General features: G+C 45.7%; 1 protein-coding gene across 3 annotated transcripts in view; it reads left to right on the top strand.

The window, feature by feature from the left end:
• The window catches only part of dsd (attractin-like protein dsd), a 36,243-nt gene that overhangs the window by 3,286 nt on the left and 21,820 nt on the right, over positions 1-11,137 (top strand). The gene's annotated exons all lie outside the window — the stretch shown is intronic.

The following is an 11,137-nucleotide window of genomic DNA, read 5'->3' as shown; positions in this document are numbered from 1 at the left end:
CGCACTCGAGCGTTTGTTTCGACTCGTTCCGATGCAACGACGGCTTGGGTCCGCCGCGATTGCCGAAGTGCACGCGTTGCTCATTGCTCGTCCTTTGAATGCACTCGTCACGGAGTCGTCTGTAGGCTACGATGACACTGACCGAGCGCGTCAATTGGAGGCGCGAGACGAGAGGCCGACAGTCTCCGTACAGAAGCAGAAATTAATAAATGTAAGCGTTGGCTTTGAGATCGAGCAGCCGGCCATTCAGCCGATCCACCGATCGATCAGCTGGCCGACGACTTGAACGATTTATTGGCATCGAGCTCGCCGTGGGCTCGTCTATATAAGATTCATACATTTTTCATACGAATGTCATGTCACGTGAATCGGCGGAGCGGCGGATCGTGAAAAATTGATACTCGTATATTTTAAATGTCAAGACAGCGTGGAGGTATCATGCTCGTTCCAAGTGTCTCGACATGTCGATCACCGATATCGAATGAACACAACGACCGCTCCCGGAGCTGAAACCCGTCCCGGATTTTTGGGACTGCGGCGAAGAAAGCGAGCGGGCCGCTTTCTTCGCCCATATGTGCGTGAACATTGCGAGCTTGAGATTGCTGCGTCCTCGCGAAGAGAAGGAGGAAATACGAGAGATTAACTTACGAGAGAAACAAGATTAGATCCCTTTTTCTCATATCGAATTTGATAAAATATATGTTTCCGCTCTCTCTCTCTCGCGCGCGCTGCGCTCGAATTTCACGTTGCGCGCGACACGCCTTGGGTGCGGCGGATGTTCGGAACGCTTCGTGGAAAATGTCAAAGGTACAACTTGCTCGATCACACACGCATACACACTCACACACACACACACACACACACACACACACAGTCGTCATCGCGTCGTGGCCACGTTGGAACACACAATCGGAACGCACGACGGTGATATCCGGTGGATATTCTTGGAGATGTAATGAACGTCCGCGGCGTATTCTCGGGTATCCCTGCGGCGATATCCAACGGGAACGCCGGAACGCGAACTTTCCACAGCTGATTCCCGGACATTTCGAGATATTTAATGGATATCAGCTACTACCAGCACTAATGTATCTTAGTGAATATTCTTGGAAGCTCTTGGATATTTAAAAGATGTCGAGAGATCCCTCCGTCACGAATATGTACATAAGTATCTATCTACCGCGAGTGTCCGTTTGATATTTTAGAGAATACCCCCTCCCCCCTCCCCTGTTAATACTTAATTATATATCGAGATATGTATTTAATGAGCGCTCAAATATATCCCGTCATATCAAGATTCTGGTCGCTCGCTGGCGAGCGGCGCGCTTATCGAATAATAACGAGTAACCGCGAAGAAATAATTCCTGAGGCAGCAAAAATAGCCGTGCATGAATTTTAATATCGAAACACGTGACGTTTAATCTTTTAACGACGCTATATATTTATACACGCGCGAGCCGGTCAGAATTTTCATTAATTTTTTAGTTCGAATTTTTATTACTTTACGATATCGTCCGTCCCTCCCTCCCTCCCTCTCTCCCTCTCTTTTCCTTTGTCTTTCTCTTTCTTTCCCACTCTTTAGATGTTACAAGCGTCGGAATATTCCGATTTTGGCTCCAATATCTTGATTTTGCTTCACGAAGATCTCGTCGCTCGTCGGAAACGTACGGTACGGCGCGTTTCCGTCCGCGAAAAAGACGAGAGTTCGTCGGCCCTTCCGGCGAGTTAGACGAATATCGGTTTCCGAATTCCATGTCCTGCGGAAAAAAATAAAAACGAGACAGAGAGAGAGGGAGGAAAGAGAAAAAGTTGTCGCGTGGGAAAGCTGGGACTTATCAAGTGTGTGCGGTCGGAGAATTTCCGCGCGCGCGTGAGATTTTCCGCCCGTCCCTGAAAAGTTAATCCTAGTTCAGAGTGTGCCTGCGTGTCGGTGACAGTGATTGATGGACGTCACGAGCGCGTGAGAATAGACCGCCAGCTTCATTATCGTCTCCTTCCAGCTCACTTTACGTTTCTTATAGTGCATCATCGTGCAACTTGCGGAGAGACCGTATCGAAACTACCGACAGGTCGACGATCTCGGGTCGCGGCACGAATGTAATTTTGCACGATCAACTGTTCCTCTAACCTAAGTCGTCCGTACGAATCTCCCAAAAAAGAAACAAACGATTCACCCCAAAGAAATTTTCAGAACAAGCGGAATCATTTAAATTTTAGAGGATTTTATTTTTATATATGGCCTCAAGAGGATTCCTTTAAGATTAAGAGGAAAATATTATAAACACATTATTCTTAAAGTTAGAGGGATTATATATTATATGTATGATGCAAATCTTATTAATTTTAATATAAATTTCCTCTTGTGTACAGATTATTTAATCTGTTTTTTAAAAGGATTATTATTTATTCTTAGTGTACTTTATTCTTACTGGTTATATTAGTTAATTTGAAAAAATTATTATAATGTATAGCGAAAAGTAATATATATATATATATATATAGATGTATTTCTGGTTCCAGTTCTACAATAAGTAAGCACGAATGAAATAAAATCGTAACAAATAAATTTCCAATCAGTTTTTTTATGGATTTCATAGCTATAAAGATGTTTATCATAACCAATTGTATGATACATAGTTAGAAGAAAGAATATATTATTCAACTCCTTGCAATAGATTATAAACTGTATTTGACCAAATATGCGTAAATTATCTTCGTTATATGTTACAGCAACACACATACCTTCTGCATATCTCAGTAAGCATTCCAAATATTCTGATCCATGAGCATATGGTTATTTTTTCATTCATGTCTGTAGGTAGAGCATGACTGACAACAAAAGAAGCCAACATTCAAATCAACATATTCCTCTTCATATAAGAGGAAAATTAATTGATATAAGAGGAAATCCTCTTGAAATAAGAGGAAAATAGAATAATATCGACTAAATTTTATACAAATGGTTCACTTTAATCGTTTTATCGAAAGAGGAATCTTTTTTCTGTAAAAGGCTTCGCTTAGAATATGAGACTATGGGAAAAAATCACTTTACAAAGAGAATACTTTCTTTGGGTGCTCACGTCCAAAGTCGCAGAGCTTCAGAATCGACGAGATCGTGGGGCGAATTACAGTTTTTATGCGTTACAACAAATTGTATGAGAAATCTATCACCCTCTCTATCGCGCATCGCTTCGAGTAAGATTCTTATTGCTCCGGTCGATTGAGTGAGGATAAGCGCAGGAAACGACAGCCGTTTCTACACTCTCCACGTATTCGCGCGTCAGTTTCACGCGCAGCCTTCCCCAGATGTTTCAGAGCCTGCGGGAGGCATCTCCGCGCAACGTCGTAAATTTTCATTCGCATCCTCTCGATCCTCCCGATTAGTCAATGCGTCCGCTTCGCGCTCAACGAGCGACTCTTTATCTGCTTGCGCGGCGACGCACGTGACGAAAGCGTGCGTGATACCAGAGAAAGGAAGACAGACAGGGAGCGTGAGAGGGAGTAAGAGAGAGAGGAGTTAGGAGATTATGTTTTTCAGGGCGACGTGTTTTGTTACACTCGCATAATGCGACGCTCGGCAGCAATGCCGAGAAATGCTGTAGAGAGCGCGTGCATCTCTTCGTTGTAAACCGCGCGTTGACGCGCGAAACGAGAACGCAAAAGCTCGTTAGTCCGTCCCCGAGGTCGGTCTCGTAGCGTCGCGTTGGTAGTCGGTTACTAATTATGTCCCTACGAAGTCTCTTGCCCGTTCTCGTTTGTTCGACGCTTGCTGCTGCGGCGCATCTTGCGCATCTGGCGATGTATAAAGGGCGTGCGCGCCGCGCCCTTTATATATCGCCGCACATGCCGAAGAGGTCATTGAAATTCCTCCTTTTCGAGTCGCCCGACCTTCCGCTGCTACTGCTTCTTCTTCTTCTCCTTCTTCTTCTTCTTCTTCTTCTCCTTCTTCTTCTTCTTCTTCTTCTTCTTCTTCTTCTTCTTCTTCAAATGCACGACATTGCCTGCGTTAATTCGCACTGCGTCTAGTACGGGAAGAGACGGAGGAAGGGAGGGAGTAGATTTGCTGCGAAACCGCAGACGCGACAAACGTGCAATTAATCGCGCGGCTTCGCGGCTGTTCGTTTCGCAATAACGGTAGATTAGACGGGGTGCGTCTGTCAACCCTCTGTCGGCTTCGAATCGGTCGCAGCGAACACGTGTGCAGATGAGAGGATACACACAATCGGAAACATCGGTATCGCGTACGCCTCAGATGATCGGCAGCGAAACGGCGAGGCGAATCGACAGACAGACACGCAGTGTTACTCGCGCGAGGATAATTTTTGCAGTTGTTACGCGCGACGGACGATTAGCGCGCGCCTTTGTTCTCTCTCCTCAGCGCGGCGCTCACGACGACATTATTCGCGGGTTAATTGGTCGATAATGGCCGCGCGAAAATAATTGCTACAACATCTCTCTCGTCCTTCGCGATTCCTCCGTACGAGTCGCAAGTCGTATCAGACGGTTGCGCTCAATTCAAATTCCCCGCTCGTTGCGAGACGACAAACACCGTTGCTGTGGTGCGATTCTGTAACTCGTTATTATATAGTTAACGACATTTTCGTTATAGTTACGCAGCGTTTGTATAGAAAAGCTGTCGTTAACTCCAATAACGAGTTAAAGAATCGCACCACTGGCGCGATTTTGTGCGCGCGCGAACGTCACTCGTTCGACGCGAGCGTGTGTCGTGCTGACACGTGCGACGACTCCGGAAATATTGAGATAATTACCGCGCGTATTGTTATCTACGAAGTAATATTGCCTCAAATTGCCTCAGTCTTATTCGGTAATTCGAGTTTCGAGCCTCACCCAAGCGTGTTATCTGCCGCGCACACAGAAGAATACACACTGCGTTTCCGAATAAATATTATCTACTTCACGAGTTTATACATCTCAACTTTTTTCTACCACACAAGTTCATTACATAAGCAGTAAACTTGCTCGAAGTACATTCCCGAGATCCTGATAAGTTTATTTAAATTGAAAGGAAAATATTCGGATCCGCTTTTTCCACATCGCTATTCCTCAACTCGTGATGAGTATATTTCAAGAGACTATTATTAAAAAAAATATTCTTTGTCGGAGATAACCGTTACTTAAGAGAAGGAAAGTAAAGTGAGTAATCACTTTTCTTTGCATTTCTCGATACTTTTCTCTGCGTACATTCTTAGCTCTCGATGACAAACAGCGACCGCACTGCGACGTTTGTCCGTTAACACAACGCTATCGCGTGTGAGGAGCGAAGAAGAAAAGAGAAGATAAAAACAAAATTAACGTACGTAACTGGATGTGATACACGGATCCGTGCTATCTACTCGACGCGAACAATAGGAAACAAACTTCCTATCTCTATTACTCGGAGTTAACCTCCCGTGAAATATCGCATAATCCTAAAACTATTCGACGTAGCTCGTTTTCCGGTGCGAACACTATTTAGCCGGCGCCGCTTGGAATTATCTATCGGTAATAACGCACTAAGCCGCGAATTTAATTAGAGCCGCGTGTGCCCGTGCGTGTCCGAGAATCGCCCGACTCGTTTTAATCATCGGCATTAATCTGCCGCCGTGTCCCGCCGGATTTTCCCACCGTGCCTCCCCCGCGAAATATGGCCGCGTTTTCGTTCGCGCGCGAAACGAAAGCATTTGCGGGACCTGCGTGGAATATCAAAGCTACATTTCTGCCCCTCTCTTCTGCTCTTGATTTCCCTCCGTTCATGGCAGAGAAATTTTTACCAAACACGAATTCTCTATCTTCTCGCGTTTCACCGACCTCCTCCCGAATTTTCCCTTTGACTCGACATCGTCGAAATACACGCGGAACACTTATAATTAATTTATGGAAGACATATTTATGGTTAACCTCTTCAAGAATGAACGGAATCTTCAAGAACGGAGAATGTCGGAATAAAAAATTTATTAAAATCTAAGAATATGATTTAATTTTAATGTGACATACCACGCCACTTACCATAGCATTCTAGTGCTGAAAAAACAATCACACAATTTACTCCCCTTCTTTATTGATTGTCTTAGAACATTTAGAAAATTGTTTTTTTTTTTTTAATAACGGTGTTAAAGTATATTCGTCACAAATTTTAGACCAGGAATGAACTGCAACTGATAATATTCGAACATTAAACTGCATTAAAACTCGATTGTAATAACTGAGAGCAATTGATTAAGCTTGAAAAACTTCCCACAGGAATTTTTCTATTCCTGCAACTAATTTTTCGCCTGGTTGCCAGGCAACAGAAAATTCCGTTACACTAATGGAGTTATTTTCCCCGCGTGTTAATCGTACAACGAGATTTCCCTTTTAGCTGTGAAATTTGATTATGAATGTTTATTCGCAATAATGTTCGTTATATTTTATCAACAATATTCGAATTGAAATGCGAAAAGAAAAGCTGAACGTACGTATGCGTGTCAGTATTCCGGGAGAAGTTAACGAAGTCTACAAATTTTTTAATAGCGCGCTCGTAGAATGTACGTGTAACAGCGATCTTAACGAACACACAGCCAACGGATTACCACGCGCATAAAAGTGTCATCCCGCTCGACATTACTCTCGCGAGAGACGAGACTGCTTCTAGTTTTCCTCGGTGTGGCAAAATTTCCCTCGTAATAAGAATACTTGCCGTTGTTTCCGCGCGCGCGCGTTTTTCCGGTTTCGCAACTTCGTCGTCGCGAAGCATCTCGTTCGCTCGCCTTTGCAACTTCTACCCTCCCGACCATCTCCGCGGCATCGATTTTGTTATCGTGAAGAAGGCGTTTTGTTTCATACCGCGTATTATATTATGCATAACTCAACCTACTAGTGAGCGCGCTCTCCTCTCCATGGGGCCCCGCTTCTGTCCGAGCACGTGCAGCGGCTTATGTACAAATATAGCGGCTGGCCATGTACAGGGCGACGCGTTTCACAAGCCCCGTAGAGATTAATATCTCGGGAAGTAGCGATCCTCTCCTCGAAGAAAATGCTCCGAGTAAAAGTTGTAAGGGTTTCATACGGGCGGGGAGGACTTCTCTCCGGCGGCATCGGGACATTCTCACGACGCGCGCGCTATCGCACGTTGTTGTTCTCGAGAAATAATAACGACGGGGATTGACGATTTTAGAAAGGTTCGAGGCTATCCGTTTGCCTCTCCTGATGAAATTTGCAGCGGATGTCATGGGAAAATTCGACGGCTTTCCCTCACAGTCGCGCGAGCTCTGATGTATTTTTGCGCGCGAACATAAATATCTCGTTCATCGTTTCTCGAAAGCGCGACGCTAAAATCGTTATCGCTCCCTGAATTATCAGTTGAATATTTCTTACGAAACTCTAAACACTCTCTTTTTATCCGAGGAATCTCCCCTTCTCTCTCTCTCTCTCTCTCTCTCTCTCTCTCTCTCTGAATTTGATACTTCAAGGATAATTAATACGTTACGCTTCGCATACCTCGCTCCGTATGCACATATATACATAGTGTACGATACAGTATGATAGCACATGCAAGTTAATTCTTTTCTTTAATGATATACATGATAGAGCTTGTGAAGAAACCATTGCTATGCCGTCCGCATACAGAAACACAGATCGATGTCATTGTTAATATTTAAACACCGCCTCGCCGATGGCGTAATGCCGCTATATTGATCGACTATTTTGCGCAAACATTCATCTTTAATCATCCAGGGATCAAATCGATTGTCCACGGTGCGGTAACTTTCCTTTTCTCCCCTCGCCGTACATACGCGTACACCTATCTAAAATATTTCCAATTTTTCACGCGGAACCTTTGTCGCTAAGCTCCCGATTATCATCCCGTCGTATGGCCCGCTCAAAGTTCAGCGGAAGAGAAAATTCTGCTCGTTAACCTGCGAGCCTGTAAGCCTGCGAGCGCCAATCTCTCGGAATCGCCCAATTTGCAATTGTTTATTCTCTTCCGATCTGAATTCACGAAGGAGGCCGAATGAAACTTCCCGATAGTATATTCCATATGTATTCTCCGACTGGTCGATCGTAATTACAACTGCGCCCGAATGCTCTTTTGTAAAAATACAGCGGATAAATGCGGCGGATATAAGCAAGTTTCGAGCGAGTCCCGCTCGTTACCTGTTATCTACGTTGCTCGTTATTTATTATCTCCTGTACCTTTATGCAATGAAATTCCACCGATATATTCAGAAAGCGAGAGAAGTTCGCCGCGGCTGCGATTCACCGGCGGTGCTTGCCGGTCGTTGTCGTCGTCCTCCTCCTTTTCCTCCTTCTCCTCCTTTTCCTCCTCCTCCTCCTCGTCCCGTGAGATACGCCCGTCCGAACGAACGTAGCGACATTCTCGAGGGGAACGTCGAGAGACGCGCCGAATCCATCCTAACGTGACGGAGAAATATGTCGAGAAAGCGCGGATGATTACAGTGCGTGCGCCGGCTCATTAAATCTGGCATGATGAGACATTACTTCGCGGGATATATACGGTGTCCGGAAAACGCCTGTCTTACAACCGACGCGGTTTTAAATGCGTTTCGTCGGTCCTTCTTAGAAGTATTCATGATCGAATCGCACACGTTTAAGACTCAAGTGCAGCTTAAAATGCCCTGCAGATAAAACGGCCTCTGCGATATCTCAAAATGAACTTGCAAAGATAATCTTCAATATGTAATCTTAAATATATTCTATAGATTTTCTATAACCTATATTCTATATATAGATACATACACAGAGAAAAATATTATCTATCGCTGAGAAAAGTGATTACTCAGGAGCTTACCTCCCTCTTCTTCGATTAATGATTTTTTTCAACAAGAAGTATTTTCTTGATAATATAGTCTCCAAATATACTCGGCGCAAATGGTAGAAAAGCTTCATTGTCATGTGAGAGAAAAATTTATTCTCTTTTCGAGATTATTGTAAAACTTATACTCTATATTTTATAAACTCTGTATTTTATAAAAATAAAATTTAATTAAATATTCTCTTCATTGAAGCACTAAACTTCAGATCAAGATTCAGAATGAATTTTGAGTAAATTTTATGTTTATGATGAATCTATACATTTTGCTCGAATGCAGTACGTATTTTTCTGTGTGTGTGCGTGTGCGTGCGTGCGTGTGCGTGCGTGCGTGCGTGTGTGTGTGCGTGTGTGTGTGTGCGTGTGCGTGTGTGCGTGTGCGTGTGTGTGTGTGTGTGTGTGTGTGTGTGTGGAGAAAATATATTCTACTCCTGAACTATATGAAATAAATTTTTTTCTATAATCCTAAATACAAGGTCGGATTATAAATACCGGGCTAAACCGCGAGCTTTCCGAGCGAATTCGCGCGAATCGATTTTTCCTCGCGCTGCGCCTTCGTGTAACGCATCTAGACACGTGCGAATCTGGCCGGGGTCCACACACCGCACCCACCGTGTGGGCGCCGCGGGGTCAATCGTGTTCGCGGCTCGAGTTTTGCCCGATACCCGTAGCCGTGACCGCGTCCGCAAACTGTTACGTCTCTCAGGAGGCGGATGGGCTCCGGCGAAATTGGAAAGCGTTCCAAATGTCACCTCGGCCATAAAGCCTGCTCTCGTGATCCCGACGAGAGCCTTTCCGTCCACACGATCCACACGGCGTCACGTCCGATCTCGCTGTCCGTAATGAAATCGATCGAGCCGCGGAACGAGATCCGCGGGAATTTCAGGATTTTCCTCGCGGAGGAGCCGCGGCGCCTCTTCTCGCGCGCGTGGATCCCCGGGAAGTCCCGCCGCCGATGACGAAAATCTCGCGTAGCTGAAAACACGGGAAAGCGAGTCGGAAAAAAAAAAAAGGATCCGTGACAGATAACGCAACAAGAGCAACGTCGGAGGCGACCGTCGTTTCCCATGGCACTCTGCCACTTCGCTCGAAACTTCCCTCTTCGCTCGGTGCTTTAGCACCGACGTTTGCAGCGTCGAATAACGAATCTGTCCATTGTTTTGCTAACGTGACGCTGCGAATGTTTAATCCGAGGTGGGACGGACTCGCATGCGCGCGACGGAAAGACCGGCGTCGTCCGCAAATATCTCACTCGCCTGAAAATCGTCCCGTAATTCATCGTCGCGAGATTTTCACGCCGCCGGCTGGCGGAACGGCTGGCCGACGAGCGGCGGCACGCGCGTCCCTTGGAGAGAGGGATGAAAAAAGCAACACGAGTGATCACAGCACCGCCGACGATTCCTCCTCGCGCTATCGAGAACGCGCGAGTTCGTTATTCCCGTGACCGCGACGGCTAAATTAAATCATCGTCGACAGCGCCATTGTCATTCATATTTCATTTTTTTTTCTCTCTACCTCTCCATCGCATGTCGAACGCGCTCGCTCGTTTCACAATGCGCGCCCGTCGACGCTTTCGAGAGCTGTGTCAATACCGCGTCCATTGACGGGTTTGTTACGCTTGCTCGTACAACGAACTGCCTCGCCGTTAATGTGAGCGCTCCAAGTTTGAGTGGGAGATCGTTCTTTTTTTCTCGCCTCCCCCTCCTGCTCCCCTCTATGCTTCACCCGTTGCGTTCGAACGTAAGTGGGTGAGATTCCGTACAAAGCATCGCTTCACGCATCCTGTCTAGCTTGTCGGTCGCTATCTCATTTAAGTCACGCGATATATTGCGGCGACGAAGTGTGAGAGAGAGAGAGAGAGAGAGAGAGAGAGAGAAGGAGGGGAGATGGGCAGGAATAGAGCGAGAGACGTCTCTGCCGCACAAATCCGTTAGACGGTGAATACTTTTTAAACCGGGCCGTGTTGTAAGTGTGACGCATCTCTCTCGAAGTGAGCAATTATCCCTCGACGACGGTGAGAGAGAGGGGGGGGAGGCGAGAGAGGCACGAGGATATCGAAGATCTTGCTCAAGACTTCTCTTTACCATACGGAATACCTGCTGTCGCGAAGACGTCAGGATTTGCGTATCTGAATTAGTAACGAATTAGCAAGGATCCAATATCAGCTGCGCTCGCTGTTTGTTCACATTCCGGCGGTGTTCGCGTCGCTCCTTGTCGCGTTCATGTCTCTGTGCTACTATTACTATCGCTATAGCAGTAGTTCAGTTCTTCAATATCGGCGCGCGATATATGCGATAATTAAACGAGCTGTATGTATTTCGCCGTCGC

The sequence above is a fragment of the Harpegnathos saltator genome, unplaced genomic scaffold (genome assembly GCF_003227715.2).
Source record: "Harpegnathos saltator strain DR-91 unplaced genomic scaffold, Hsal_v8.6 scaffold844, whole genome shotgun sequence".
NCBI lineage: Eukaryota > Metazoa > Arthropoda > Insecta > Hymenoptera > Formicidae > Harpegnathos > Harpegnathos saltator.
This window is presented reverse-complemented; position numbering and strand designations above follow the sequence as displayed.